At 33.8% G+C, this 12,627-nt stretch overlaps 1 protein-coding gene and 1 long non-coding RNA gene across 10 annotated transcripts in view; one reads left to right on the top strand and one right to left on the bottom strand.

The window, feature by feature from the left end:
• LOC144291733 (uncharacterized) overlaps nucleotides 1-12,627 on the bottom strand; it is a 167,109-nt gene that overhangs the window by 119,227 nt on the left and 35,255 nt on the right. The window lies entirely within an intron of this gene.
• The window catches only part of DPP10 (dipeptidyl peptidase like 10), a 1,281,550-nt gene that overhangs the window by 1,241,977 nt on the left and 26,946 nt on the right, over nucleotides 1-12,627 (top strand). The gene's annotated exons all lie outside the window — the stretch shown is intronic.

Raw genomic sequence — 12,627 nt, 5'->3', positions numbered from 1 at the left:
AATTCATAAAAGCAATTTTTTATTGTTGCAAAAATACTTAATATTCTACTCTTTGGACAAATCTTAAATGTACAATAAAGTATTGTTAACTACAGGCACAGTGTTGCATAGCAGATCTCTAGAACTTACTCATTTTACATAACTAAAACTTTATACCCATTGAATCCCAACTTCCTGTTTCCCCCTCCCCTGGTAAACACCATTCTACTCTCTGCTTCTAGGAGTTTGATTATCTTAGATGTCTTGTAAGAGTGGAATCATGCAGTATTTGACTTTTTGTGACTGGCCTATTTCACTTAAGATAATGTAAGGTACATCTATGTTTTCACAGTTAGGCTCCATGCTTTTTATCAGTTGCTTATGCAACACTGAGGAAACATTTATTTCCATTGCGGAAACCACTAGTTATTCTATCACTCCTGCTGGTTTTTCTTCCTGGATTCATGGTCAGCAGGAAGCACCTCCCATGCTCAGAAAACTGGACTTGTGGTTTTCTCCAACATAGAATTGACTTTGGAATTGAATTCATTCACTTTCGGAGATCATACTTTGAAATAGTACTGGGCACAGAGGTCCCTAACATCTAATGGCTATTTGATATTGATGTAGCATTTTATTCCTGAGAGTTATTAGTTATTTTCATTATTAAGAACCTAGCCAGGGGTGCCTGGGTGGCTCATTCAGTTGAGTGTCTGTCTTTGGCTCAGGTCATGTTCCTGGAGTCCTGGGATTAAGCCCGGCATCGGGCTCCCTGCTCAGTGGGCCTACTTCTCCCTCTCCCTCTTCTCCTCCCCACATCTTGTGCTCTCTCTCTCTCTCACTCTCTCAAATAAATAAACATCTTTAAAAAAAAAAGAACCCAGCCAACATATATTTCTATGGCAATGCCTAAAATTGTTTACAATTATATCAGAACCTTATTAGGAAGAGAAACGAAAATAGCATAACTTGTCTAAGTGAATATAGAGGATAAGTGTTCAGCCTATGAAATCAAACTTCCTGGATATGAATTCCAGTTTTGTCATTTATTAGCTGTGTCCTTGAGCAAGTTGCTTAACCTCATATAAGGCTCAGTTTCTCCAAATATAAAACGCATTATAAGACAGTCCATGTTTTAAGTCTACTTTTTAGATTAAATGGAGTATAACGTGTACAATGCCATGCATATATGATTGTTTTAATTATTTTTATTATAGTTCATTATTTTTACATAGATTGTATTTGGAGTCTTTAATAAATAGAAACAATTTATCACTTAATTTTAAGCAACTAAATACAGAATTATTATACTTAATATTTCTCCACATTCCATTGTCCATCTTAGGCTGATGATGCCTTGACTTCTAGTTTCTCATGCCCAGACCATTCTCCTTTGTCCCTAATAACCAGAAGGCCCTGAAAGTTCTTGCTGACTCCCTTAAGAAAGTTCTTATTTGCTCTTTTATAATTCCTTCTTCTGTCTCCTCTCTTCTACCTACTTTTCTTCAATCCCTATTTGAAGTATATGTGTAATTTATTGAGGACAATACTTAAGGCATTAAAATGAGACAAAAAAAGAAAAAATTCTTAACTCTATATTTTGTCTCAGTCATGCCACCATTTGGGAGAAGAGGCTGTTCTGTTTATTCACTCGGGGGTAAGGGGATATGGTTCTCAGGTAAAGGAACCCTACACTAGGCATTCTTTCATGAAGCATGCCTCAATTATGTAGATGGCTATGTAGGCAATTATTATCACTTGCCTATCCACTGGTTCCATAGTAGTCACACTTTAGGGTGAAACGTAGACAGGAATTACAGATTCTCTCTAACCTTGAGTCAGAGAAAGTAACCGACTTGGCATCTGATATGAGTTTTATTATGGGTGATTTTTAGTTTGTAAGAAGAAATATAGATTAGTACAAGACAATTTCTCTTGTTAGAAAAGGGATAGTCAGGTCTTTTTTATAGGCAGGATAATAGAGTAAAAGAACTGGTGTAGGAGTCAGGTATGCTTGGGTTCAAATCTCAGCTCAAAGATTTACCAATACATTGCATAATTTTTCTAAGTTTCAGCTTCATTTTAAAAAAAGATTATTTATTCATGAGACAGAGAGAGAGAGAGAGAGAAATGAATGGCAGACATATAGGCAGAGAGAGAAGCAGAAGCAGGCTCCATGCAGGGAGCTCAATGTAGGACTTGATCCCGAGACTCCAGGATCATGCCCTGGGCCAAAGGCAGGCATTCAACCACTGAGCCACCCAGGTGTCCCTAAGCTTCAGCTTCCTTATAAATAAACTGCAAATGATAACTTGGGATATTTAAAAATGTGTCACCATAGTGTTTGGTAGATCATAAATGCTTGCACTCATTGCTTAATAAATTGTAACCATAAACATAGTTATTATTAGCACTGGTATTTTTAATAGTTAAAATTATCAGCTTCCATGGATCTACTGCTTCAGACACCATCTCAGTCTGGGAGGTACAGGGCCCCTCTTAAAGAAAAACAGCAGCACTCAAAACTTGCTAGCACTGCCACCCTGCCCTCCCTATGCTATGCTTCAGTGGATCCACCCTCTCCAATATACTCTTGACCAGAGCCCATTCAAGATGCTGCACCCTGGCAGTGTGAAAGCAGCCCCTAGAGTAGCCAGCACCACTTCAAAGTGACTCATGCCTGAGGGAGGAAAAATAAACATACACCAGTCAGAGAACCAGTAGTAGGCTGGAGGCAGAAAACTAGTCTGTTTGCAGACCGCACTGTGCAATGAAAGCTTCTCAGGGGACAACCAGGGAAGTGCCCTGCAATTTGGTGCTGCTACATCTCTGGCCAATGCCTGGTCTAACTCAACTCAAGCCCATTGTGGCCCACTGACACCCTAGGGAGTAAAAACTGCCCACAACAGTCAAAGAAAGCTATTGCAGACAACTGGACTGAAGGAAAAAGCAGTTCAGTCACAACAGCAGGGTACATACATAAGATAGAGGAGACACGCCTGAAACTGTGGGTTCTGGTAAAAGAGGATACTGCACAGAAAGAAACTACAGGACCTCTTCTTCATAAGACCATTAGTTGCCAAGTACAGATGTGGTTATCTCCCCTAACACATAGAAACCTACACAGGAAGAAAAAATGAAACAGCAGAATATGCCCCAAATAAAAGAATAAAACAAAATCACAGCAAAAGACCAAAACAAAATGGAGATAAATATGCCTGTTAGGGATTTTAAAGTAATGATCATAAAGGTACTTACTAGACTTAAGAAGAGGGTAGAGAACATCAGTGAGACAGTTAATGAGATTAAAAAAAAATTAAGATTAGCAGCACAATAAATTAATTTAAAAATACACTATATGTAATAAACAGTAGGTGAAGCAGAAGATTGGACTGGTGTCCTGGAGGAGAGAAGACATAGAAAGTAATCAAGCTGAGAAGATAGGGGGAAGAAAAAAAATATATATATATACACGTTATATACAAGTGTGTGTGTATATATATATCTGTGTATATATATACATATAACATATATGTATAAAACCAAAATGAAAATAGAGAACTCAGTGATACCATCAAGTGTAATAACATTTGCATTGTAGCATCAAAAGAAAAAAAGTGGGCAGAAAGTTTATTTGAAAAAATAATAGTTGTAAATCTCCCAAATCTGGGAAAGGAAACAAATCCAGGTAACCTAGGCACAGAGATCATCCTCCAAAAAATCCACCCAAGGAGGTGCACACCAAGATACACATTAATTAAGTAGGGAAATGAAGTGATAGAGAATTTTAAAAGCAGAAGAAAGCAGTTACACACAAAAAAAACACATAAGGCTATCAAATGATTTTTTAGTAGAAACCTCGCAAGCCAGCGGGACTGACATGATCTATTCGAAATGCTGAAAGGGAAAAATCTGCAGCCAAGAATACTGTATCCAGCAAGGCTATCCTTCAGAATAGAAGGAGAGAGAGAATTTTCCAGACAGACAAAAGTTAAAGGAACTCATGACCACTAAATGAGCCCTGCAAGAAATGTTATAGGGGGTTCTTTGAGTGTAAAGGAAAGACCATAAGCTAGAGTAAGGAAAGTAGAAAGCACAAAAGCAGGAAAAATAAGTGTATTTTTAAAAATCAGTCAAGGAATTCACAAAATAAAAAGATATAAAATATGACACCATATTCCTAGAAGGAAAGTTGTAAAGAATGAGTTCAAACTTATATACACTGCTATGCACAGAAGATGTTATATAAAACCAAATGGTAACCACAAATCACAAACTAGTGACGTGCTTTGAAATAATAAAGTGAATAATCCATGTATATCACTAAAGAAAATCAACTTATTGTGAGAGAAAAGAGCAAGGGATGAAAGGAACAGAGAAAAATTACAAAAACAACCATAAAATAAGTTAAAAAAAAAAGACAATAGGTACCTACCTATCAGTAATTACCAATAGGTAATTGAATGAAAATGGGATATTCCAATCAAAAGACAAAGGGTGACAAAATAGATGAAAAAACAAGATCTATATGCTGCATACAAGAGACTCATTTTAGACCTAAAGATACATGCAGATTGAAAGTAAAGGAACAAGGAAGCATTTATCATGTAAACAGGTGTGAAAAGAATGCCAGGGTAGCAATATTTATATTAAACAAAATATTTTAAAACAAAGACTGTAACAAGAGATAGAGAATCCTTCAGGGGACAAGCAACAGGAAGATATTAACAATTGTAAATATTTATGCACCCATCACAACTAAAACCATAGAAATAAAAAGGATTATAAGAATACAATGAAAAAATATATGTCAACAAATTGGACAACCTAGAAGAAATTGATCAATTCCTAGACACATATAATTTATTAAAATTAAAATTGAAGAAGAACTAGAAATTTAACAGACCAATTATCAGCAATGAAATTGAATCAGTAATCAAAACATTCCCAGCAGACAAAAACTTAAGACCAGATGGCTTCACAGGTGAATTCTACTAAACAATTAAGGAAAAGTTAATACCTTTTCTCCTCAAACTATTCCAAACTAAAAGGAAGGAAAACTTCCAAATTCATTATATGAAGAGTGCATTACCCTGATACCAAAAGACACTACAGAGAGAGAGCGCACGCAAGAGAGAGAATTATAGGCTAATATCTCTGATGAAAATAAATACCAAAAAACCTCAACAAAATATCAGTAAATTGAGTCCAACAATACATTAAAAAATTCATTCACTGGGGATCCCTGGGTGGCACAGCAGTTTAGCGCCTGCCTTTGGCCCAGGGCGCAATCCTGGAGACCTGGGATCAAATCCCACGTCGGGCTCCCGGTGCATGGAGCCTGCTTCTCCCTCTGCCTGTGTCTCTGCCTCTCTCTCTCTCTCTCTCTCTCTCTCTCTGTGTGTGACTATCATAAATAAATAAAAATTTAAAAAAAAATTCATTCATCAAAATCAAGTAGGATTTATTCCCAGGAAGCAACCATAGTTCAACATTGGCAAATCAATCAACATTATATATCACATCAAGAGCAAGGATAGGGATGCCTGGGTGGCTCAGCAGTTAAGCATCTGCCTTTAGCTCAGGGCGTGATCCTGAAGTCCTAGGATTGAGTCCCACATCGGGCTTCCTGCATGGAGCCTGCTTCTCCCTCTGCCTGTGTCTCTGCCTCTCTCTCTCTCTCCTGTGTTTCTCATGAATAAATAAATAAGATATTTAAAAAAAAAGTACGTTTAAAGGGAACATATTAAAGGCCATATATGAAAAATCCACAGCTAAAATTATACTTAACAATAAAAAACTGAGAGCCCTCCACTAAGATAAGGAACAAGTCAAGGATGTCCACTTTCACTATTTTTATTAACATAGTACTAGAAATCCTAACCACAGCAATCAGATAAGAAAAACTAATAAAATCATCCAATTTGACAAAGAAGTAAAACTTTCCTCTATTTGCAATGACATGGTACTATATACAGAAAACTCAAAAGACTCCACCAAAAAACTACGAATACACAAATTCAGTAATGTTAAGATACAAAATCAATGTACAGAAATCCATTGCTTTTCTGTACAATAATGAAGCAACAGAAAGAGAAATTAAGAAAGCAATCCTATTTACAATTGCACCAAAAATAATACCTAGGCATAAACTTAATTAAGGAGGTGAAAGACCTATACTCTGAAAAGTATTAAATCATTGATAAAAGAAATTGAAAACAAACAAATAGAAAGATATTCCATGCTCATGGATTGGAAGAACAAATATTGTTAAAATGTCCATACTACCCAAACCAATCTACAGATTTAATGAAATCCATATCAAAATACCAATAGCATTTGTCACAGAACTAGAACAAATAATCCTAAAATTTGTATGGAATAACAAAAGTCCCTGAATAGGCAAAACCACATTGAAAAAGAAAAAGCAAAACTAGAGGCATCACAATTCCAACCTCAAGTTTTATTACAAATCTGTAATAATCAAATGAGTGTTATACTGGCACAAAAATAGACTGAGATAAATAGAACAGAACAGAAAACCCAGAAATAAGCCCAAAACTATATGGTCAATTAATCTTCAACAAAGGAGGCAAGGATATGTAATGGGAAAAAGATAATCTCTTCAACAAGTGGTATTGAGAAAACTGGATAGCTACTTTCTTATATCAGACACAAAAATAAATTCAAAGTAGATTAAAGACCTAAATGTGAGACTTGAAACCATAAAAATCCTAAAATAGAGCATAGGCAGCAATTTCTCTTATGTAGGCCATAGCAATATTTTTCTAGTTAGATCTCCTTCCTGGGGCAAGGGAAAAAAAGCAGCAAATGAATTATTGGGACTACATTAAAAAAAAACAAACTGCACAATGAAGGAAATAATCAGCAAAACTAAAAGACAACCTATGGAATGGGAAAAGATATTTGCATATGCCAGGTCTGATATAGTATTCAAAATACATAAAAAACTGATACAAGTCAACACTCCAAAAACAAATAACCCAATTAAAAATTGGGCAGAAGACATGAACAGATATTTCTGCAAAGAAGAAATGCAGATGGCCAACAGATACATGAAAAGATGCTCAACATCACTCATCATTAAGGAAGTGTAAATCAAAACAGCAATAACATCTCACACTTGTCAGATGGCTAAAATCAACAACACAAGAAACGTGTTAGCAAAGATGTGGAGAGAATGGAATCCTCATGCATGTTGATGGGAATGCAACCTGTTGCAGCCACTCTGGAAAGCAGTATGGAGGTTCTTCAAAAAACTAAAAACAAAATTACTTTCTGATCTGTAATCACACCGTTGGGTACTTACCCAAAGAATACAAAATGCTAATTTGAAAGGCTATATACACTTCTATGTTTATTGCAGTATTATTTACAACAGCCAAATTATGGAAGCAGCCCAAGTTTCCAATAATAAAGGAATGGATAAAGATATGGTATACGATGGTATACAATGTGATATTATTGAGCCATAAAAAAATGGAATTTTGCCATTTGCAACAACTTGGATAGAACTAGAGAGGACAATGCTAAGTGAAATAACTCAATCAGAGAATGACAAATACCATATGATTTCACTCATGTGGAATTTAAGAAACAAAACAAAGTGGGGGAGGAAGGGAGGGAGAGAAACCACGAAATAGACCCTTAACTATAGAGAACTGATGGTAACCAGAAGGGAAATAGACAGGTGAGGGTATGAGTGAAATAAGGGATGGGAATTAAAGAGTGCACTTATCATAATGAGCACAGAGTAATGTATAGAATTGTTGAAGCATTATATCATACAACTGAAACTAGTATAACACTGTATGTTAACTATATTACAATTAAAATGAAAAAGTTAAATAAAATAAAAATGTCAAAGACCACTAAAATAATTATGAAAAAAATTATGGATAAAGATGACCTAGTAGCCATTATTTTCTTTGAAAGCTGTTTTTCACATAATATACAATTAAAAATAAAAAATATTTTCTAAATTATCAATAGAAACATGTAATGTATAATTTAGCACCTATAGTTATATAACAGACATTCATTATGAAAGCAGATAATCTAATCAATCCTATAGAATTTTCTTTGCTATTCTTTTGGTTGATAAAGGGAAAAATGAAAGTATTTTATTTGTATATGCTGCTTAGAGCAAATATTAATTTATCCAAACTTCTTGTTTTCAGAGGTAAATTCTCAGAAGTTTTGCAGAATATGACTTACTATGCCAGATTGAGGATTTTTTTTACTTTATTTTTAAATAAAGTGGTCTAGTGTTTTAAGCTGTTTTCATTTCTGAAATATTTATATATTTATGGTTGTAAATCTATGTGGGTGAAAATAGCTTTTTGTTTGTTTTTATAGGTTGCTTATAATTTAAAGGTCTGTTTTTTCTCTCTTAAAATTAGACATGTTTTCAGTGACAAGTGGAATCCCCACTGTAAAAAGAAAGTATAATTGAATTTTTTTTCTAAATGGACAATTAGAAATAATAAAGTGACTATTATTTTAATGAGGCTGAGATGATTTAGTGATTTTGGTGTCACTACTTTTTTGCTATTCTGTGCAGTCTATCTAGTACCTGACAGACTTTCATGTTCAACTTACCTGACAGACTATGTAAGTCCTTTCTTCACCTATACAGATAGATTTACATCCAGGAAATTCTATGATGAATTTTTCAGTTGGAGACAGGCTGCAGCAAATACCTGAGTAGCTGGAAGGAAGATTGGCCTTGAAGAAAGTAGCCTCTGACAATCTGGAATCCCCTTTCTACTAAATCTTTAAGGAACCTCAGAAGAAATAGTCTTCTGAGGACCTCTCTGTGGCCACATTTTCTGAAACCCAAACCTAATTTTGTGATCTTCAAAGTAAAAGTGAATCAATGGCAACAGAATATTTTACTGTAATAGAAAATCTGCGAAGCATTACTATTACAGATAAATCCCAGTGGCCTCCATTTACTGTAGTCTCTATGGGGTCATGACCTCCTTTTTCTTTCCTACTCTATTCTCCCTTCAGATAGCTAATTGTCTTTCTCTAGTCTAACATTAGAGGGAGCCCTGAAGTACCCAGTAGTCTATATTCATCTTTGTATTAAATGTATCTATATCCATTTCAGCATTTATCACCTTGAATTGTTTTTTTGTTATTCTTATTTTCTACTCATATATGTGATTTAGTATAACACACTTTCATGTTGCTTTCGTGTGCAAGAAGTTATGCCAATGGCTGTGGAGAGATAAAAAGAGTGCAAGCATCTTGAAATCTATGATTCTTTTTTAGATTTGTTAAGTGTGTCTTCATATTGCCTGGCATACATAGAGAAACCCTATAAAAACTTACTAATCTTTCTTTTATGATCCAAGACTACAGATTATGTGGGAAATAGCCTACAGTTACAGGTGTTTATTTGATAAATACATATGAACCTAAATGGCTAGAACATGGTAGGACACAATCCAGACAGATGTAGTATTATTAAAAATGAAAGGTTGTTTGCTACAACCATGAAGACATATGAATATGATCACTATTAGTTTTTCCACTAAGTTATTCTAACTGGAGATCATGATTCATTTTTATCTGGATAATATCAGAATTCATTCAATGTCATGCATATCAAAGTACTACAACTTGGTCTTCTAGATGGAAGTGAACTGTTTGTCAGCTCTTTTCTATATTGTTAAATAGCAGGATATAATTAATTGGTACATATGTAGTGAGAGAAATTATCCAGCCACTCATGTCCAACAATCAAGATAATATCATTACTTGTTCTCATGAACATACTTTCCTTTCAACAAACAATATGGATATTGTTTACAATTTTAATAACATCATGTTCATGGGACTTCAGTATCTTGCCTTCATCTTTGAACCAGTGGGGTTGTCCAGGAGCCCACACTCTTCTTCTGAAGCCCTGTACAGGTAGACACCATATCTGGATAAGTCAACTCCAATCTGCCACTCTGCTCTCTACCTACACTTCTTTTCTGAAGTTTGTTGCTCTATCATCTTTTAATGTTAATTCCACTCTGATGCTAAAGTGAACTTTGTGTGATCCATATCTGAAAATGTAGCTCTCTTGATTTAATCGGATTCCACCTACCTCCTAGTAGAGATTCAGTTTCTAGATATTTAAAAAACATAAAATGAAAAATAAATTAAAAACTGCTTTAATGAAGAAAATACCAATTTCTAGATCATTCCTCTGTGTTTTTTTATGTGTTTTTTTAGTCTTTCAGTACTTTTTTTTTTTTAACCTGCTGGAAAACTTTCCCTTAATACTTACAAATGTATTTCCTCAAATTATATGCACACCTCTGTTATATAACCACACCAGATTATAATATTTGCTTTGCTATCTCTCCTATTAACTATAAATTCCTTGTTTATAAGAACTCCTTTTGTATTATTTTGCCTTAACACTGACAGAAACATTATTTATGTTCAGGAAATATTGACAGAATGAATGAGTAAATGAATGAATGTCAAACAAATCAATCAACCCTGAGTTAATCACTGGGAATGAATCAATCAAGATAGGGAATGAGGGAGATATAAATGATTTGAAAGTTTATAATGTGTTTAAATTCAGTCTTTGAATAAATTAATTTCTCTGCCGTGTAGTTTCCCACTTAGAAAAATGTGAGGTGCAGTTCTCATTTCCTAATAATCTTCCCAGATAATGCCTAATAATTGATTTTCATGTTACTTTTTCAGTGTTTCTCTTTAACATTTGATTATTGAGCATCTTAAAATAATTATTTATTGGATAAGGGACATAATTTTAAGGATGTGGAGATATGACCTTTAAACCTTACAGAAACCATGCAAGATGAATATCATTGTCTTCATTTAACACAAGGAAATTGTGACTAAAATAGGTCATGTATATTATCTCTAAGATTTTGAGCAGGATAAAATTAGGGTTGGAACCCAAGTTTTATTTCTTTCTTTTTTGGATCAAAAAGCTGCTCTTTTTATTACTTAATTCTATCTTGTTGCATAGCCCATTGATTAATTTTTTTATTGGAAAATTATCAAAAATGCTGACCAGAATCAATGGAGACTTCACTACAACGAAATTCTTAGATATTTTTTCTTCCAGTTAAATTTATAATAATTTCTAGAATGTAGACTTTTCCACCTGTACCATGTTAATTCATTGGTATAAAATAATTATAAGATGCATGATTAAGTTTCCAGATATTCCACATGAGAGATAAAATTCTCACCCAGACTATTTCATAAAATTCCAACTAAAATGTTCACTTTCTGAAAAATCTTTATATCCATCATTTATTTTGTGGATTCATATACTTTTGAGATGGTCAGAAGTAAGTTTGTTTCCCAAAAGACACATATATTCTAAAACCTGTAACATTATTTGATCTTCCACCTGTTGATGCCAAATATATACTTCACTCTCATTTCTTACAAAACTAACACATATATTGAATGTATATAGATGAGAAATAGCTAGTACTTGCCTTAAAGAGTTATTATTATTGCTTTGTCATGTAATACAGGTCAAAACTTAAATTTTAAGTTTCTGATTTTTCTCATTTTTTTAAACCTTCCACATTTAAGCAGATGAAAAATTCACCCACAGTGAAATGCAGATGAAATGAAAGAAATGAAATGAAATGAAATGAAAGAAAAGACAGTGGCGTTCAATCTGGGTAATGGAAGGAGAGAAGGCTATTGTTCCATTTAACCTTGAACAAATTGGACCTTGTTCTTTCACAATCTATAGATAATGCATCGTAAATGTCAGTATTAATTTCCTAGTACTATTTAAAAGTGTACACAAGGGTGGTGGTCTTGAGAAGGTGACACATGAAAAAAAATTCTAAATTTACAAAATGTATATATAATGTAAAAACTATCATATTCTCTTTGATGATTCTTTTAAATTGACAGATCTATATATAGAGGGAGAAAAATATATAATTCACTTCTATGACTTTGATATTTATACCATTTTAGCTCTCTTCCTCTCTTAATACAGATATTAATGATTTCATATGAATGGCATGAATTATAGTTTCACATGAATGATATTGTTTAAAACCTACAGTTACGTTTTATATATAAAGGTACACTACAAAATGCTTTTCATAAGAAATACTTGCTAATTTACTCTGTTTTTAAAGTTTCGGTGGTCATATATTAGGTCATAAATGTAAAAATACACTTTTATTTAAATTATTATTTTTTGTAGTTTAATGATTTTTGTTTCTAAAATCCATGACAGAATATTAAATGTTAGTAATTTAATGTGTCCTTGAAAATTTAAACTAGAGATGATGAGATACTGTGCTTTCTCCCTTGGTAATCCAACAAAACCCCAAGTTAGAGTACATCAATGACACATTATTCAAAGATTCTCTTATCCCTTCTCCCTGTTTGCTTCAAATATAAAAATCTACTATGACTCATATAAAGCTATGCAGCATATAGGCAAAGCAGAGTTAAGGGGTGTCAGTGACAATGAGAAGCTCTGCCAGAAGCAAAGGCCTTTCTCTTATAACATCACACGTATATTCCAAAGAAATAAGTATTAAACAAGATCACACATTAAAATTTATAGGATATCTAGGAGAAATGAGACTGGGGAAGAAACTC

The sequence above is a fragment of the Canis aureus genome, chromosome 20 (assembly GCF_053574225.1).
Source record: "Canis aureus isolate CA01 chromosome 20, VMU_Caureus_v.1.0, whole genome shotgun sequence".
Classification (NCBI taxonomy): domain Eukaryota; kingdom Metazoa; phylum Chordata; class Mammalia; order Carnivora; family Canidae; genus Canis; species Canis aureus.
This window is presented reverse-complemented; position numbering and strand designations above follow the sequence as displayed.